The sequence below is a fragment of the Ictidomys tridecemlineatus genome, chromosome 5 (assembly GCF_052094955.1).
Source record: "Ictidomys tridecemlineatus isolate mIctTri1 chromosome 5, mIctTri1.hap1, whole genome shotgun sequence".
In the NCBI taxonomy this organism is placed as follows: domain Eukaryota; kingdom Metazoa; phylum Chordata; class Mammalia; order Rodentia; family Sciuridae; genus Ictidomys; species Ictidomys tridecemlineatus.
In genome coordinates, this window is record NC_135481.1 from 171,577,803 (window position 1) to 171,598,339 (window position 20,537).

The window sequence follows — 20,537 nt, forward strand, 5'->3', positions numbered from 1 at the left end:
TGGCACACAGTGGACAAGGGGGTGGCTAGTTTCTTTGTTCTGTTTTCTAATAAATTCCAACTCATTTCCAAGTGCTGCTTCTCCTGGTCTCAAGTCACAAGGGCCTTAAAACCCTCCCCTAAGAAGTAGGTAGAAGATTCAGGGATCTGACCTAGCAGGGCAGGACAGCCAGGCCACCCAACTCTGCTTCAGCCCAAATGTTTTCCTTTGTTCTTCATCCTCCACCCCTCGACTTGGAGAGAGCCCTGGGCCCCGCCTATTTGAGGAAGAAAGAACAAGGGGCAAAGGAGGACACGGGAGCGTAGCTGGGGCTGGATGAAGAATCCCAGAGCATCCACTCCTAGGCCTCTCCGAGGTTGCGCGTCAGTCACCCACACCAGCCTGTCAGCACCTGACACTGCACCATCCCAGCTCCTCCTCCTACACTGTTTGAAATGCCACACCTGTCCCCTCACCTGAGCTGCAGAACAAAGAGTCCTCACACTGCAAAGGAAACCAGACGTAGAAGGGCAAGGCAGGGTAGCCTCACTGATTGTCCCCACCAGACACAGGGGATAGGGGGACAGTAGGGACAGGGACCCTGGAACTCTCCCCCCTCCCACCTCCTCCACTGACCACACCCTTCCCAGGGAAGACAACAGGGAAAGATTCTAAACATTGTGGGTAAATGATCAAGAATCTAAAGACAAGGATCATATAAGCAACCAGCCCTGTCCCATGCTTTAAAGAGCACCACTATTATTGGGTGGGTAGGGGAGAGGGTCCTGCACCCCTGCTACCATCACTGCATGTCCCTGCCGTGTTTCTCACTAAGCACCGCTCTGATCACATCCAAAACTTTTAATGGCTCCCTGTGGCCTAACAAATGAAGGCAGGTCCCTGTCACCTCCCACTTGCCCGCAGGCCACTGGTATCCTACACATACCCAGCAGAATCCTCAGACTCCCAGATCCAAGCCTGTGAGTTCTCATTCTGCTTCCCCACCCTGCAGGCCACTCCTCCAGGGAGCCAGTCCTGGCTGCCCTTGCCTTCACTCCTCCTTCTCCTCTAAGGACGGCTCTGCTCTAACCAGGACCCCACCCCAAGCTTTAGTCTGCTCTCGGCTGCTTCTTATACCTTGCCTCCACATGTCTGTGATGACGATCCTCTTCCCCAGGTCCCTCCTGGAGACACCACCTCCATCCTTGAATCACACCAGTAACATCAGCCAGCGGGTGTTTGACTGTCACAACCCTACAAGGGGGGGGGGGGTGACATTATCCCCATGATACAAATGGGGAAACTGAGGCACAGGGAAACTCGGGGCAAAGAAGCTTAACCCTGCTGTTAAGGGGAGGTAGCAGAGAGGTATAGAGCAGGAGACCCTCACAGAATCCAGAAGTTCCAGGCACAGTCACCACCAGGTCCTGGACATCTGATAGGTCCATCCAGGCCCCTTAGTCACTTGTTCAGTGAAGCAGAGCCATGACCGCAAGAGCCCAGAGTTGGCTCTGAACCAGGTACTGTCCAGCCTGCCCTTCCCTCTGTAGTGCCCTTTTCTTCCTCTGATTGTCCAAATGTGCCTGTCACTCAGTCTACCTCTCCAGGAAGCCATCTCTCCATCCTTCCTTTCCTCCCTGGCATATGTGGGCCTGCCCATCAACCATGTTTGTGGTATCCCAACATACAGCATCCTTCCATATCAGCTGTTCCCAACAGGTGTCTTCCGAGTCAGTGAGATATTATTAGGGAGTCTTCCAAAAAAGTCTTCCTTGGTTGACTCAGTTTGGGAAATACAAAATGGTTTCCTTCTACAGGACTTGTCAGAGCCTTTAATGCTCCTAAATCCATTGTAAATCTCCCACAGATGGAGTTAGATTTGCCACTTTCTACTGTTATTTGTCCCCAGAACCCTTGAGGTTTCCCAGAACAGTCAGAGAAATGTTGCCCCATCCACCCCTTCAGGACAGCCTGGCACAGAGGTAGCGGGTAAGACTGGCTTGGCCTTAACCTCCTTTGAAAAGGCAGGTGGGACACCTGGGGAGCCTGAGAGCAATTGAACCCTTGCCCTGACAGCACCTCTGGGCACTACCTAGCATAACAGAACCTCTGCCCTCCATATCTGGCCTCCCTATCCTCCTCCTAGAGAATGTACTCCTCTGCCAGTGTCTGGAGGGACCTCAGCTACCAGTGGTCTCAGTGCAGAGCCTAAGGAACAAGGAGCCTTAGGGGACCCCCAAAGCAAGTTGGACGGCTTATTTGTACAAGTTGGACAGTTTATTCGTGCAAGCTGGTTCTTCTACTCCATTACTTAGCATGCGAGTTTTAAATATTAAACCAAAACTAAAATATGTTAAGCTGCCACTCTGGAGAAGATGCAGTGCCCCACTCAACAAACCCTGTGACATCCCTCCCTTCCCCCAGGACTGAACATCTCTCAGTTTATAGACAAGGAAACTGAGGCCTCAAAGGAGAGCAGACACTTGCCTGTAGGGGCCCAGCCAGGGGCAAAGCAGAGAGAAGCATCCAGGGCCCTCAACGCCCAGGTCCGCTGGGGGAACAGCCAGAGTGGGATAAAACCCCAACAGCAGCTCACGTGACCATCGGCAGCAGCACCCGGGATTCACACCCAGCCAGAGGAACAGACAGGGCACATGCCAGGGATGATGGTCCACAGCTGGGGACACTTCGGGGGCTTTTCAGAGGTGTACAGCTGGGACTGGAGGCCGGAGTCAGCTGTTTCCCCAATCTTTCACCCCACCCTGGCTGGAGGAAGGGTGCTCACCACAGATTGGCTACGCGCAGCACCCAGCTTGGCTGTGGGCAGAGATAAGGTGCCCTGCATGTCATTTGCATGTCACTCTGCCCAGGAACAGAGCCACCCCAAACACCCGCTGTGGTCTTGGAAGCTCCTCCCAGTCAGGAGCCCTAGAAATCAAGCCTGGTTTCCCAGGTGAGACTCACACCTCTAGAGGCCCCTCACCCAGCATCTACTGTGCTCTTCTCTGCCCTTCCCCCCAGTCTCACCTGCACCCTCAAATCCCCACACAGGCAGCTCCCTACATGGTTCATAGGAACTGAGATGGTCCCCTTTACCTGTTCCAAGTCCCGCCTGAACTGCGCAGGTTCCTCAGGACTCCAGTCTAAATCCTCACTACACAAATCGGGGCCCCTAGACCAGCAGCACTGAACTGCCCAGGCGCTCGTTAGAAATGCAAAGTCTCAGGCCTCACCCCAGACCTCTGAATCAGACAGGACCAACCTGCATTTTAACAAGCTACGCAGGTGATGCACGTGTGTTTGAGTTTTGAGAAGCACTTTTATAGACCACCGTTTTATTAAGTCATGGCAATCACAACCTATAACCTTCAATGGCTCACTGGGGCCTAGTACAAGTCTAGACTCAGCAACTTGGCAGTCAAGCTTGCCCCAGCCTAACTTCAACCCACTTCTCCAGGTCTGGGCTCCCCCTCTGCCTTGGGAATGCCATTCCTCCTTTGTCAGCACGGCCACCCAGAACTCTAGGACCCTCTCAAAGCATCACCTCCTTCAGGAAGCTAGTTTGAACTGCACCTCATTATATCACAGCTGGCAAGCTCACTTTTATTTCCTGGAGAGTGGGGACCATGTCCTTTGTCCTCATTGGCTCTGAATACCAGGCTGGGACTCAGGAGATGCCAGGTGCCAATGACAGCTAACAAGGTCTAGTGCCCAGCTGTCAGGAAGTCTGCCCTCAGCCCTAGCCTGCCCACCTGAGGCTCTGCCACAGCCTTCCCTTTAACACAGTAGACAAGGACTTAGGTGCTATGGAAAGGCCTCCTCCATGGGCCTACTGACAACCCTGGGGCCTGGTGAGCTATCGATAATATGTTTGCCCGGTGCCTCAGTTTCCCCAAATGCAGAAGAGAATGCTGACAGACCCTCTCTTCCTGTGGAGTTGGCAAGACATGCTCAGACAGATGAGCAGATCCCCAAAACTCTGAGGCTCAGAATTTGGAGCAAACAGCTGTTTCCAGTTTCCATCTCTCTGTTCCCCCAATTCTGTTCCCATATTCAACTCAGTCCAACTCAGACTCCAGCCACGCTTCTCAGGGCCAAGCCTGAAGCTCTAACTAACAGCATTCTATATGGAATCCCAAACGGGCCAGCTACCTGCAGAGACCCTACCTGACCTCCCTGTCCTCTCCAGGCATTTTAAGAGACAACAAAGAAGGAATGCTATACCCAGGGAGGTGACATTCTAACAGGTTTTTGGACCTGAAGCAGTAGACCTCCACAGCACCCTGAAATCACAGTATGCATCATGCCCAACTACGTGAGCTGGGTTCAGAGCCCCTCCTAGAAGAAAAAGCAGGACATGAAGCAGAAAATTTATTCACCTACATCATACCAGGATCCCTTCCACCTTAGAGGATATGACTTCTCTCCTGTCTCCTCAGCTCCCCAAGCCAGGCACCTCAGGGAATCAGGAAAAACCCCTTGTTTGTTCAGAAGTCCTCAGGTGGCACATTTATGAGAGGCATGAGAGAAGCAGCAGAGTGAACTAGAACGCACACCATCACTGCCAGTTGTATGATTGTGCCTCGGTCTGCCCATCTATAAAACGGGAGTAAGACTGACCTTACAGAGCTGGTAAGAGGATTAAAGGAGTTAATTTTGCAAAGTCCTTAGAACAATGCCTGACACCCAGTGAGCATACCAGAGCCTCATCCTAGCCTCTTGGTCTCTGCCAGATTTCTCCATCCCAGGATGCCATCCTTGTTCTTACCTATTCCAGCTAAAGGCCTTTCCTAAGTGTGCCCACTTGACCCTGGATCCGAACCACCAGCCCTGAGTTCCAGCATTCAACTTGTGGTGTGACTTCAATCTATCCCCAGTTCCCCTGTCAAAGGCTAAGCTCTCCTCCTTCCCAGATCTGAGGTCCCCTGGCTCTCAGTCCTCCTTTCTGAGAGTACCAGTCACATGATTCATCCATGCAAACAGAAGAGCTGTGGGTAGAAAGGTAAGAGACTACAGAGAGGGCTGGGGATATAGCTGAGTCGGCAGAGTGGTTGCCTGGCATGCACAAGGCCCCGGGTTCAATCCCCAGCATGACCACCAAAAAAAAAAAAAAAAAGTCTATAGAGACCCCCATGGTCCCAGCTTCTTCTTCCTCTCCAAATCCCTGACCCCTAGGTTGAGCACCCAGCAACCACCCAAGGGTATAGGCTGAAATGAATCCCAGGCTGTACACCTCTCCAGAAATGGAGAATCTCCCTTCTGGGGCAAGGGAGAGTGAATAGAGGGGACAAAAATCAGATAGGTGGCTACAGAGAGTGGCTGGGGCCCAAGATAAAATCAGCTACTTAAAATCTGTTTTCATGAACCAGCCCAGATTTCCACCAAATAAAGCAAAGGAAATCATTTGCCCTCAACCCACAGTGACCCACACAGACTCCACACACTGGAACACCCCAAGGTGTAGAAGCCTGACCTCAAGCCACCTGTACTTTCTTCACTTCTTCCCCACCCCAGGGATTGAACCTAGGGATGCTCAACACTGAGCCACATCCCTGGTCCTTTTTTTAATTTCTTGTTTTGAAACAGGGTCTCACTAAACTGCTTAGGGCCTCACTAAGTTGCTGAGGCTAGCTTTGAACTTGTGATCCTCCTGCCCTCAGCCCCCAAGCTGCTGGGAATACAGGCATGTGCCACTGCACCCAACTTCTACTTCCCTTTTTCACATCCCACTGGCTCTCTCAGATTCTTGCAGCAATTTGCACAACTGCTTTTGAGGAACAAAAATAAAATCCTCAAAGCTGCTTGAAGATTAAAGGGGCTCCTGTGCTAACTGCAATATCCATCTCTTTTGGCCCAGTCCCATCCTTCCCACCTGGCTCCGATTTCCTGAGCATCAGTTACATGCCAAGCCCTGTGCTCAATGCTCCAGATAGAGCAGCAGGCCATTCAGTCAAAGTTCCAGACAAAGTCTTAGAAGCCAAACAAAATCAAGTAAACAAAGTTAGGACAATTTTAACAGTTATGGCCTCTGATAGATATAATGAAGAAAGTGAACCAGATGCTATAATGAATTACAGGAGAGGAGGGCCCCTCTACCTATACTGGGAAGGCATTTGAGGAAGTTATATTTAAGATGAGACCTGAAAAGTAAGGAGCACAGCCAGCCCAGTGAAGGCACTGGGAAAATCCACAGGCAGAGAAGATAGCACAAGCAAGCAAAGGCCCTGGGGCAGGAAAATGCCTAGGCTGTTGGACAGACAGATATGATTCAGATGTATGTCAGGGAGATAGTGGTCAATATAAGGCTGGGGAGGTCAGCAAGGTCAGATCACAGAGGGTTTGAATGACCAGGAGAAAGTTTTGAGATTTTATTCAAGTGCAATAGAGAGCCATCAATGGTTTTAGTGGAATAAGGTGATATAATCAAAAATTTCAGCATTATTCTTGTTAAAATAGATCAGAGGACACATGCAGATGGGAAAAGCATTAGCCCATTAGCGGCTACTCTCTGCTACTATAGCATTCAGACAAGACTTAAAAGATGCCTTGGCCTGGGGCAGGAAGCCTAGGGCAGTAACCTGGGGTGGTAACAAGGAGTCAGAGCATGGAGAACAGGACTGATCTAGATTTTGTGGAAAGTACTAAAAGAACTTCCTCTTGGACTGGATTCTGAAAAAGAGGGAAAGGAAGGAGTTGATGCCACTTGTCTTAAAAAGGTGAGTAGATTCTAAGCAACACTCAAAAGGCCTGGAGAGGATCCTATCTGGGGAGTGCAGTCTGGGTTCTGTTCCACCCACATTAAGTTTGTTGTCAACCAGGACATCATAAATCAGATAGGTGGCTACAGAGTGGCTGGGGCCCAAGATAAAATCAGCTACTTAAAATCATGAGAATGAAAACATGTAAGATCTGTGTGTTTATGAATGAATACTTGCTTTTTAAAATCCTAAGGAAAAATGAAAACTGGGGCAAGGGAGAGTGAATAGAGGGGACAAAGGGGAAAGCAAAGCTGGGGAGTGAGGAGAAAGGAGGGGACTGAGGACAGAGATGGGGCATGCAGAGCCTACAGCATGTAGAAATGAGTGAAGGGGCTGTCGAAGAAGAAGAAGAAAGAAGAAAGAAGAGAGAAGAGAGAAGAGAGAAGAAGAAGAAGAAGAAGAAGAAGAAGAAGAAGAAGAAGAAGAAGAAGAAGAAGAAGAAGAAGAAGAAGACGACGACGACTAAGGAAGAGGCAGCCAGGAAGGGGAAAAGAAAACCAGGAGAAGTCAAGGAAGGACACTGATTCTAGGAGGAGAATGGAGAGAAGTGGGCAGAGAATGGAAGGGTGTGCAAAGAACCAGCCCTGACTGCATGAGCTGCAGTTTCAGGGAAGTTTCCCAGTCGAGTGGGCTGCAAAACAGAAGGGATGCTCTAAAGGAGCAGGTATAGTCAGCTCTCCAGAGAAGTTCCACTATGAAGAGAAGTGGGTCCTAGCTGAAGGGGGAGGGAGATCAAGGCAAAAGGGGGACTATAAAATGCGAGAGGGAGCAAAGTCTGTTCTTATAGTGTAAGAAATGACCCAAGGGGAAAGAAGCCACTTCTAACACTGAAGAGGGAAGGTAACTGAGGGATGGGCAACAGCGAAAGGATCTTGGAGCCAGAGGCCTGAAATTCAGGAATTGAATGCTCCAAGCTGAATAACAATCTTTAAAGGGGACAGAAGCAACGGAATGCAAATGTGGGGCTTACCCTACACACACCTTCAGAGAAGCACCAGATGCACGCCTACCTGTCCCTCCATTCATGCCCAGTCCCTCTGAGCCCTGGCACCTGCTGTTTGCCCAACCACAGCCAAGTTGCCCCCACGGACTGGAACGTAATGTGCTACGACCAACAGGTTCTGCAAACAACCTGTGGGTACAGCTCACTGTACATGCCACCCACCTCGCTTATCACTTCGGGCACTACCCCTCCTCTTGCAAGCTCCGAAGGAGTCCGTGGGCCCCTCACCTGCTCTACAAGAGCCTCCGCCTCCATTCAGGGCGGTGGTTTTCCTCAACTCCCCGGTCCGGACAAAGTAAGCACTCCAACACAACCTACCCCTTTCCGAACCTGCTCCTGCCAAGCCCCGCGCAGATCGTGAGCCCCTAGTTGGCCCTTCCAAGAAAGCTGCTCCGCAGTCCGCCCGGGCCCTCCAAGGAGGCCACCTGGACGCTGCCCGGAGCCAGGAGCCAGGGTGGCCCGCCTCTCCCCGGGTCCCTGCGGAGCTTTCTCTCCTATCCCCAGCGCCCACCCTCCAGGCAGCCCGAGTAGTCTCCCGGCGTCCGCGCCCGGCTTTGTCTGCGCCCACGGAGCGCTCCTGCCCGGCTCCCCTGGGGCTTTCGTCCAGCACGCAGCCGGCGGGTCCGGCCTGCCCTCCACCCCCCGGCGCCCGGCCCGAGAAGCCCCCGCCCCAGGATCGCCGCCACCTTCCTCCACACTACCTTCCCCCATCGGAGCCAAGGGGCGCGGCGACCACCGCTCTCCGCAAGCCTCCAGGGACGCAGCGCACCCCAACCCTCATTCAGTGCGCCCCGCTGGCCACCGGAGCTCCGGGCCCCTCACCCTCCGGCAGCGGCCACAGCCCCTGCCAACGCCAGGCGGAGATTGGGGGCCGGGCCGGGGAGCGGGTGCTCGGTACCTTTCCCTGCTGAGCCGGGGAAGTGAGTGAGTCTTCGACTAGTGGCCTCGGCCTCCTCCGCCTCCCCTCCTCCGCCAGCCGTCTGGCTTCCTCCTCCAGCCGCCGCCGGGACCGTAGGGGCCCGAGCCAGCCGCCGCGGCCTGTGTGGGGCCCCGCTCCGCCTCGAGTCCCCGGCCCACCCCGCCCGGTCCGCTCGGGCCGGCCCTCTGCTCCGCCTCCGGGCTGGGACGCGCCGAGCTCCGCCCCCGGACCGCCCCTCCGGGGGCGGGGAAGTCGAAGGCCACTGAAGCAGAGGATTGAGGTGCCGCTACTTCGCCCCGCGCTGCCACCTGGGCTCACACCCCTTGGTTCAAGCATAGCTCCAACTTACTCATCCCCAAAGAAAAAGTAGCCGGCCCAGCCTCGTGCAAGGCGTAACGCAAAGTCTAGGCCGTCTGCGGGGCGACCATCAGAGCCAGGACACCTACCTTGGTTAACCCAAGGAATTAGGAACCGACCTTTGAAGATGAGGGTACGCCTCTCCTCCCTCCGGGTTCTACTTTCACTACTGTGGCGCTGCACGGGATCTTAACTGGAGTCAGATGGCTAGTTTCCAAGGGCCGCCTCCGACCTCAACCCTCCATCCCACCCCACCTCCGCCTAGGAAAACTGCCACGCATCAGTCTCGAACCCTAAACAATAGAAGATAGGTGGGCTGGCACTCACATCCCAGCCTGTCCTTTCACAGGCCAGGACTGTGAGCAGAAGTGACGACCTTTTTAAGAAAGTATCTTTTACTGGGCCTGGTGTTGCATATCTGTTAAGACCAGCGTCTCTGGAGGTTGAGGTAGGAGGATCACAAGTTTGAAGCCAGCCTCAGCAACTTAGAGTGTGTTTCAAATTTTTTAAAGGAGGGGGATGTAGCTCAGTGGTTCAATTCCTGAATTCAATCCCCAGGATTCCCCCATCACAAAAATCATATATGAATGAAAAAGTTTTTTTTTTTACTGTGACTCAGTGCTAGAAGACCGACTTAATAAAAGCTAAAGCAAATGATAAATATGTGGCTCACTTGTTTTTCCTTTAAAAAATCAGAATTATTTGGAAATTATTTGTTTTCTATTTGAGATTCTGCAAGCACTGCTTTCCTATAGATTTACTCTTTCTAGTTTAATGGAGGGGAACATTTGTTTGAAAATTTCATCCTATTTAACCCTGGACTGCCAGACACCCATCCAAGGAACACAAGCCTTTGATGGAAACAGGTCCCTATCCCAATTGCATCTTAGTCTTGGGGGAACATACCAAGGAACAAGCCCAAGGGCAGAGTACAGATCAGAATGCTTGAAGCCAGAAGGGTGGCCCTGCAGAAATGAGGTTTGATGCTCCCCTGCAAGAGGGAACCACTTGGGGACAGGCTTCATATCAAGGGTAACTCAATTTCAGATGAGGTTTCTTCTCAGAAGAAAGGCCTTCCCCATCTCTCCATTTCTGCTCCTTTTAGCTGTTCCCTTCACCTGGAAGCTCCTTCTCCCCACCACTCCCCACAAACTCCTATACCCCTTTGGAGTTACATGTCAGGTTAAACATCCCCCTCCACTATGAATTTTTCCCTGTCACCATGAAGAGCAGAATAAACAGAGTTTTTGTTTTTTGGGTTTTTTTAATGGTACTGGGGATTGAACCCAGGGGCACTTAACCACTGAGTCACATCCCCAGCCCTTTTTTGTATTTTCTTTAGAGATGGGGTCTTGCTGAGTTGCTTAGGGCCGCACTAAGTTGCTGAGGCTGGCTTTGAACTCATGATACTCCTGCTTCCTCCTTCCGATCAGCTGGGAGTGCTCCACCATACCCAGCCAGAATAAACTTTGGTGAGTGAATTTTCAGGGTTAGATTCTGGGGTTTGAATTCTGCCTCCATTGTAGCCCACCTGAAAGTTTAATAAATGGCACCTATTCCAAAGAATTATTATATTAAATAAGATTATTAATATGGATTGGATGGATTGTGAATGATAGGAAATGAATTAATTTGGTGTAAGCAAACAGGAAATTTATGCGCTCATATAATGGAAAACTCCAATAGTATGACTAATTCAGGGACCCAGAGACTCAAAAATTATCAAGACTTGATATTCTCTTCCCCATCTCTCCATTTCTGCTCCTTATAGCTGTAAATTAGCTGTGATTCTCACAGCCCAAGTCCTCATTTCTCTTGGCAAAAAGCCAAATTATACCAAGTTGGCTCTGATTGGTTCATGTACCATCTACAAACCAATCACTGAGGTTGTGACTTTCAGACTGAATGGCATACCCATCCTAAAGCCAATCCCATCTAAACCATGTGGACTGGAACTGAGAGAGATTTCAGGGCATTGTTTACCATTAGATGGTGAATGGACCCAGAGCTATGTACCAAGCACACACAAGAAATTCCCTCCAAAAAGTATATTGCCTATTGTTAAAGACCTTCATTATGTTTCATGGATACCAATACCTTTTGAACATTCTTCTGTGTTTGGGGAACTTTCCATTTCATGAATCCTTCTTCCCACCTGTACTCCAAGTCAGAAACTCTCTTTTCCAGTCTTCTGATGATGCTGGCAACATCCAAGCCCTGCCAATGATATGCATCATCGAAAATTTGCATGTGGAAGTGAGCAACATAAGGAACCAGGCACCACCCAGAAACCACCAGGAGGAGGCTAGAAAGAGAGAAAATGGAGGTATCTGACTTTAGTGGCAATAGTGGCAGAGGTGCTAAACCACTTGCCAATAAATGAAATGCATGTTTCAGTTGCCTTTTGCTACTTATTTCTCACAATTCTTTGGGTTGACCAGACCCAGCTGGACAGTTATGCTATAAATGATGTTGATTAGGGACATCCGATGGAAATTTGTCTGGGGTTGGAATTAAAGTGACTTCTTTCTCCATGGGACCTCTCAAGCAGGATGGCCCAGACTTCCTTACAACATGGCAGTTTGGTTTCCCGGAAGATGACAAAGGAATCTACCAAGCATCTTAAGACCTAGGCCCAGATCTGCCAAGTCATGATTTTGACCATGTTCTATGGCTAAAGAAAGTCACAAGCCCAGCCCAGATTCAAAAGGAGGGTAAATCAAGTCCAGCTATTGATAGAAAAAGTGGAGCTGCATATTTCCTAGGGACCTCATACCACAGATTTGATGGCCTAAACAACAGAAACTTATTGCAGTTCTGGAGGGCAGAAGTCCAAGATCAAGGTGTTAGTGGGGTTGGTGCCTTCTAGGGAAAAGAATCTGTTCCACGCCTCTCTCCTAGCTTCTGAGGGGTTTCTAGCAATCTATGGTCTTCCTCAGCATTACCCTGGTCTCTGCTGTCATCTTCACGTGGTATTCTCCATGTTTCTAGCTCTCAAGTTTCCTCTTCTTATAAGGAAACCGGTCACATTGAATTAAGGCTCACCCTACTGACTTCATTTTAACTTAATCGCCTCTGTAAAAAATGCTGTTTCCAAGTATAATCAGACTCTGAGGTATGGGGGATTACTACACCACTATGTTTTCAGGGGAAGAACAATACACCCCATAACAAATATGCACACAAACATAGAAGGAATCCTTTATACCATCTTTGCAAATAACCTACCACAAAGCAGGAGCCCCCAGGAATACTTTTGTTTGGAAGTGGTGTACTGGGGATTGAACCCAGGGGCACTTTACCACTGAGTCACATCCCCAATCCTTTTTATTTATTTATTGTTATTTTGCTGTCTCAAAAATGACACTCCTTGCAAAATCACACCAACCACTGCAGCAGGCTTGGGTATATGTTTTGCTCTCCCACCAAGGGAACCAGGAGAGAGGCATGGAACAGATTCTCCTGCCTAGAAGAAACCAGAGGTATCTGGCATTTCATCTTCGTACTTGGTATGCAATCAGGCCAGGAGATCAGGTGCCTGGAAATATCCAGTTGGCCTAGCGAATTCCAAGAACTTCATCAGAACATCAATGGCCCTGTAACTAGACTTTCTATTTATGCGGGGTTTGCTCATATCCCAGTTTTTTGTTTGACACTTTTTGTTATGTTCAGGTCCTTATCTCAGAGTTTAGGAACACCTTGAAAACAGAACACTATCTTTTTTGCCTTAGGTCTCCCAATGGCTCTATTTCAATGTCCATCACTACCCGCATCTGTTCCTCCCACACACCTGCTTCCTACCTCATCCATATCACCAATTCAGAAAACTTCATCCACCTGCAGCCCAACCCTGGACAGTAGCCACTGCACAGAAAACCAAGAAAAACCAAACTAGGAGTATGTCGCAAATCACATGAATTAAGGAGAGGCTCAGACAGGGGAAGCAGAGCAGAGAGAGAATGTGGAACAGGTACTGATTCCTTAAGCCCTTTGCCTTCCTCCCCAGTGCAAAATAGGAGCATTGGACCAGATGCTCCTTCTAGGCACACCCTTTCTAGATTCAGAGATGTCCCCCACCCTTCAAAGAGCTGCACACTGTGAACCAACTTAACTCAGGACATTTTTCTGACCCCTGATATCAGCACCACAAGAGGCAAACTTGGCCCTGAAGACTGTCCCAGACATGGAAACATGGAGAACCCTGACCTCCTTGGCTCTGGTGAGCCAGACAGACCTGGCCATGGCAGGAGTGTGTATGCCCATTATGTCAGTGTCCCGGTCCCTGTCTTTCCCCGGCAGGAGCCATGGTGGATGGGTTTTCTGACCACAACCTTCTGTGTCAGAAATAAGTAAACAGGACGGGCTGATGGCTGCTCCAGAAGCAGATGCCACATACCATCTAAACAGGAAGCACTCAACCCACGCAAGGGCTATCTTCACTGCTTCCTAATGGAGGAGAAGGAGCAAGAGAGAAAAGGGGGAGGGAATGAGCAAACAAGAACACAGAGAATGAGGCAGAGAGGCCATGAAGTAGAGAGAAGAAAACCACAGCCCACAACTCACAGGTGCCAAAACCAAGGTCTTGGGATGCTGGGTTTCCTCCAAGTGCTCGATGTCCCCAAAGGTAACCCCCCAGGTGTCCCTACTTGTCAACCTCCCCTGCCTTTCACTGATCACTCCAACCCCTTCTACTGGCCAGCCCTCCTTACATGTGACCTCCTGCCCCAGCCCTCGATTCTAAACCTGCTCCTTATCTCATGGAGATCTCTCCATCTTCTTCTACCCTCCACCAAACCTTGCTCAGACCACAGCTTATCCTAAAAATCCTCAAAGATAAAACCATCCCCCAGAGCATTCTTCCTTTTGCACAGAAAAGTTCCAAAATGTGTCTCCATCCAGACTTATTCCAGAGAAAATTAACCTCACCCTTTTGGATGCCTTCTGAATCTCTCTGTAGTTTTTATGATTTCTCCATTTTCATGTAGGGACACAGAGCCCTTTGTTGGTCTAATTGAGGCCACCAACAAATGAGAAACCAATTTAGCCTCTTGAATCTTTTGACTCCCATCCTCTTTCCTGGATCACTTTTAGCTGATCTTCCTTGATTTACCTCCCCTTATCTTCGTTAATGGGAGCACATCAGGGCTGGTGACAGGTAGTGGGAGGATGGGGCCACCAACTTCCTGGGAGGAGTAGTTATCCATTAACAGACCATCCTCTGAGTCACTGGGAAGACTGGGAGATCCCAGAGGTTAGAACAGGCTGACTCATTCTTGTCTTTATTTTAGCTGAGAAGCAAACAACTCCACACATAGAATGGCTAGTTCATTCCTATTTCCCAACAGAACTAAAAGCCAGAATCCCACTATGTAGAAAGATGAAAAAGGCCTCAAGAAGGTCCTTGTGACAACGCTGGAAGAGGTGACCTGCTGAGAGAGAGGAGAGTCCAGAGGCCTTCCTGTGGATAAGAATGAGGATCGAGATTTATGAAACTCAATATTGAGATTCAGACTCAAAACATATACAAATAGATACATTTGGAAATGTTATTTACTTTGCAAAATACCCCCTTCTTAGATTTAGAGTTCCTGTAAATAGCACTCCATACTTGGTGAAATCCAAGATTGGCTTGGAGATCTATTACAAGTTAAGAGAGAAAGAATTCCCAGAGCTGGTAGCACTAGGAACTTCTGCTAGAGTGGCAGCCATTCTCTCCTAGACTTGCAGATCATCCAAATGTCCTGGTCTCTGTTCCCCTAATTCAATGTTTTTCACCTGTGGGAAGATCACGTGGAGAGCACTCTGCTGGAACTCTGGAAACTATCAGGTTGTCAAATCCAGCGGTCCTCACCTCTTAGTCCTTTGGAAGCCTTCCTACACTTGACTGCTTCCTCCTACTGGGGAAGCTTTCTGCTCTTGGCGTGTTTGGTCTCCTGGTTTCTCTCCTGCCTCCCTGAAAACTTCTCCTCTGAATAAGGAGGCTCATCTTGGTCCCAGTTACCTTCCCTTCCCTGCACTCTCTCTAGCCTCATGACTCCAGCGTGGCATCTGCTCAGTCTACAGCCTTGATCACTCTCTTGATCTAACCACATCCTGAATAGTCTGGAGGCTGAGGCAGGAGGATTGTGAGTTTGAGGCCACCCTCAGCAACTTAGTGAGACCCTGTCTCAAAATTTAAAAAAATAAAAGGATTGGGGATGTCGCTCTGAGGCTAAACGCCCCTGGCTTCAATCTCTTGAACAAAAAAAAAAAAAAAAAAGTTAAACTCTTCTGTATCACTTTTTTAAAATGAATATTTTTTTGAGCAGCTTTGGGTTATACAGAAAAATTGAATAAAAAGTACAGAGAATTATCATATACCCCCTGACCTCCCTCCTAATCTTTCCTATTTTTAATATTTTGCCTAATTGTGGTACTCACTGGTGGGCCCATATGGATGCATTATTAACAATAGCCCATAGTCTACATTAGAATTCATCCTGATGTTGTTCACATTATGGGTTCTGACAAATGTAAAATGTCATATATCCACAATTATAGTATCATCCAGAATAATAGTCTTACTGCCCTGAAAGTATTCTATGCTCCAGCTATTCATCTCTTCCTCCTCCCAAACCCTGTGTAGCCACTGGTTCTTTTTACTTTCTCTAGTTTTGCCTTTTCCAGAATATTCTATAGTTGGGATCATCAGCATGTAGCCTTTCAGAGTAGCTTTTCCCACTTAGTCTTAAATGGTTAGTCATCAAATAGCCCCGAAATATCCAGGGTTACCAGTGTCTTGTCATTATACCAGGTCACTATTCTTTTGGTGAGCTTATTATACTGTTTAAAAAATTTACAATTATTTTCTATAAGAAAATGCAAACACCCTGAGGTGCTCAGAGGTCAGCTTGTACTCTCAGATGGATAAGGAGTAGAAATTTGAGATGGAGGAGAGAAAGGTCGCATGTGTTCATCTGATCCAGGTCTTGGTAGGTAGGAAAATTTATCAGCTTGGAAAAGGGAGAGAGGCCTTGGATGAAATGGTGCTGGGAATTTAACTCAACAACAACCAAGTATTTGGCATGGGGAAAAATATAGGTGATTTGAACAATCAGGGTAGTAACCTTGACCTAAAAGACAAATGTTCCAAGCCAGAAAAAAAAATCATTCTTCTCCAGTACATACATAATATTTACAAAAAGTTACCACATAATAAACCATGGGGCAATCGGCAACCAATAGCAAGAAATAAGCATCATAAATACAAAAGGTTGAAAATTATTGAGCAAAGTAGCCAATATTAGACATGAGAGAACCAATTATAGAATAAATCCAAAGAAGGCAGACTTAGAAATTAAATACACATAAAATATAAAACAAAAAAGGCACAAACTAACAATATTAAAAATGAAACGGTTGCATAATGATAGAAAAACCCAGAAATTTAAACTATAAGCAACTATAAACTATGAATGACATGTTGCCATTTAAAACATTTCATCTAGATAATTTCATCAAGAAAATGTTTAGAATAATACATCTATCAAAAATGACTCAAGAAACAAAAAAGCCAAATAATTGTATAATCATTTGAAAAATGTATTCAGGAATTTAAAAATCTACTCATTAAAAAAATAAGTTCTGACAGGTATGATAGTGCACACCTGTAATCTCAGGACTATGGAAGCTGAAGCAAGAAGATCCTGAGTTCAAGGCCAGCCTTAGCAACTTAGCAAGACTCTCAGCAATTTAGAAAGATACTGTCTCAAAATTTAAATTTTTTAAAAAATAGGATGTAGCTCAGTATCCCAGGGTTCAATCCCCAGTACCTCCCTCCCCCACCCACAAAAAAAAAAAAACTGATGGGTTTTGTTTGTTTGTTTTTCCTATTCTGGGAATTGAACCCAGGATGCTTTACTGCTAGGCTACATCCACAGCCCCCTTTTTACTTTTCATTTTGTGACAGGGTCTCACAAGGTTCCCCAGGCTGACCCTGAGCTCAGCATCCAAAGTAGCTGGGATCACAGGCATCCACCACTGTGCATAGCAAGTTCTGTTGGTTTTATAGCAGTGTCTTCAACGCACTCATGTTATAGTTCATTTTAATCTCATACAAAACATTCCAGAAAATAAGAAGATAATATGCCCCAATTCAATAATGAGGCTTGAAAAACCTTGATCCTCAAACCAAACAAAAATGAAATGAGAAAGAAAATTCACAGACCAACATCAATTATAAACATAACATTCAAAACAAAATACTGTATCCAGTAATGTATTCAAAGCAATAATACATCATACTGTAATTAGATTTATCTCCAGAATCAAGAAATGGTTCACCATTAAAACATACTATATATACACATTTTTAAAGCATTTAAATATACAAGATAATCAAATATAGAAAATTTGTTTAAATTCATGCCTATTAATGATAAAAAATCTTAGGTATCTAAAAACAGAATGGAATTTCCCAAACCTGGGGAAAGATAACCACCATACCTTAAAAAAAAAAAAAAAATACTGAAACTACATGAGGTGGCCCACACTTGTAATTCAGCTACTCGAGACGCTGATGCAGGAGGATCACAAGTTCAAGGCTAACTTGGGCAACTTAATAAGATCCTGTCTCAAAATAAAATAAAAAGAGTTAGGGATGTAGCTCAATGATAGAGCACTTGCCTAGCATGTACAAGGCCCTGGGCTCAATTCCCAATGCCAGAAAATAAAAACTTGGTAGATAAACATTAAATGTTTACCCTTCAAATTCTGGAATAAGGCAAGGACCCCCAGTATCCTCTATTTATCTCATCTGGCCAGTTTCCTTCTAAAAGTTCAAGAAAACTAACTAGACAAAGAAATAAGTCAGAGCAAATAATCAAGGCCAGATACTATACAACATTACTGAAAGGAAGAAAGAGAATAAGGAGGAAAATAACATCACGATCACAATGAACACAAGCCCGAAAACCATGTCCACAAACCAGACTTTAAAACATCACCTACCCTAACAAAATGAGCTAAAAGACATTAGGAAATTTATGTAAGCTCTGAAATAACAATATAAACCAGAAAAGGAAAATTTAGAAATAAAGAGATAGTATTCAAAAAAATAATTTGAAATAAATAATTGTAGAAATGAAGGCTAAACTAGAATGAATACTGGTAAACCAACCTCTTTTTAAGAAAACAACCAAGGGAGGCTGGGGATGTGGCTCAAGTGGTAGCGCGCCTGCCTGGCATGTGTGCGGCCCGGGTTCAATCCTCAGCACCACATACAAGCAAAGATGTTGTGTCCGCCGAGAACTAAAAAAATAAATAAATATTAAAATTCTCTCCCTCTCTCTCTCTCTCTCTCTCACTCACTCTCTCTTAAAAAAATAAATAAAGCTCAGATGCCTGCGGGGTCCAGGGTTTTATTCATTCCATAAAATACACTGTGCATATTAAATATACAGACATGTTCCTCCTTTAAAAAAAAAAAAAGAAAACAACCAAGGAACTGTACACATCACTTCCACTAATAGCCCATTGACCAGTATATAGGGCCACAACTAGCCAGAGGGGAAGCTGGGAAGAAAAATCAGAGCTGGGCAATTAAACTCCCAGGAAAACTTCTATTGCTATAAAATAAAAGAAAGTGGGAAAGATGGGATATTATTTAGTAACTTTTCTAACAGTCCACTACAGTAGCCATCATTTCAAGTACCTGGGTGTCTCTAAGATATGACTTGAAAAAGACATCCTAAGCAAAAGATGAGACCCCAAGGTCTTGAGGGGTGCAGTCAGCACCTGAAGCTCAGAATCCAGCTGTTGCGGGAGCAATGGCTCACACCTGTAATCCCAGCAGCTCGGGAGACTGAGACTGGAAGATCAAAAGTTCGAGACTAGCCTCAGCAATTTAGCAAGACCCTGTCTCAAAATGGAGGGTGGAAATGGCTGTGGATGTAGCTCCATGGTTAAGCACCCCTGGGATCAATACCTGGTACAAAAAAGAATGGAAGGAAGGAAAGAAGGAAGGAAGGAAGGGAGGGAGGGAGGGAGGGAGGGAGCGAGGGAGGGAGGGAAGGAGGGAGAATAATGTTGTTGCCTTCACATCCAAGTCAATTACTTCATATACCTTCAAGGAGCCATCAGTAAGTTGAAAAAGGAGACTGGTGCAGTATAGAGAACAACAAATGAAAGTTAAAAGTTTTCAAATGGTAAAAAATAAATAAATAAAAATTAAAAAAGATTGTCTTTGGGTGAGATTAAACATCAAACCATGTGAATAAATACCCCTGAAGCCTTCTAAGGGTTTGAAGAGGCTGGGTTACCAAAGACATTCTAAGCCTTTAAGGTGATCCTGGTCCTCCAAACCTGTGCCAGGCTGAAAGCTACACAGAACCCAGGAAGGGCACGCATTTCCAAGCCCGCTTTAAATGGAGAAGAATTGACCACCAAGTGACAGTGCCAGCAGGTCAAAGAAATGAGCAGGACCAAGAGGGAGACCAAAGAATTCAGTCCATCCTCAGAGCAGGGAGTTTCATGAATCCTGCCCACCCAGTGGGCTTGACCATAGCTGTGGACCACCCACCACTCTGCAGGTTTCCCACTCTCCCACTGGCCAAATGAGATGCGTTGGTTGTAGTTATCTTATTTTCTCCCCAGCATTGTATTTTCACACATCCTGGTATGCAGTGCAAGCCAGATAACTTGACTTCTTTTATAGGCCATTGAACACAGAGAAGTTTATCTAGCCCTCATGCAAAAAGTCACACATCATCCATAAACCCTAGGCTTTGAGCTAGCATCTGATAGGACTTAGGATCATCTCCCTTGGGGACAGAATAAGAGTTTTTCTGTATGTGGTATCATGGAAGCACCTGTCATTTTGTCCTAAGTGGGTGGGGGGCATCTATCTCACCCCAGGACACAAATGCCTCTAAAGAAATTTTCTCTAATTTTTTTTTATATACTGGAGATTGAACTCAGGGGAGTTTTACTGCTAAACTAAGTCCTTGGGCCCTTTTTAAGTTTAATTTCAGACAGGGTCTCACTAAATTGCTCAGGGCCTAAGTTGCTAAGGCTGGCCTCGAACTTGCGATCCTCGGCCTCCCAAGTTGCTGGGAAAGAGGCGTGCAACACCAGGCCCGGCTTGATTTTCAACTCTCTTTTTGACTCACCAGCAAATTTTATGGACCAGCGGGTGGGGCCATCTAAGATTTCCAGAGCTGGTTTTCAAAACCTCTTTCCACATTCCCCACAGTGGTCTACAATGACTTCCTCTTGGTAGTGAGGTTAGAATAGGGCCACTAATTCTCTTAGGCTCTCAGTTGAAATCAAGACACAAAGTGTCTGATTTTAACATCCTGCCATGTTAGAGGGTAACAAACAACCCAGAAGAAACAAACCTTCAAACCTCAGAGAGATTTTTTTTTTTTTTTAACTGTGAACATAAGGCTAAATTAAGCATTTCCTTTGTGGGAGGGGGATCACTTAATTCCAGCTCTTTTTTCATCAATGAAAAAATAAATAAATAAAAAGTTTTGCCACGAAC

The 20,537-nt window shown here is 46.8% G+C and overlaps 1 protein-coding gene across 5 annotated transcripts in view; it reads right to left on the reverse strand.

Moving 5' to 3' along the window:
* The window catches only part of Smox (spermine oxidase), a 36,814-nt gene extending 27,989 nt beyond the window's left edge, over positions 1-8,825 (reverse strand). For 2 of the 5 annotated variants that reach the window (XM_040276538.2, XM_040276537.2), the window contains exon 1: positions 8,639-8,825. The gene's annotated coding sequence lies outside the window, so the exon portion shown is untranslated. The remainder of the gene's footprint in view (positions 1-8,638) is intronic. The other 3 variants (XM_005320507.4, XM_005320506.5, XM_005320505.4) reach the window with 2 other exon arrangements.
* Between the last annotated feature and the right edge of the window lie 11,712 nt (positions 8,826-20,537).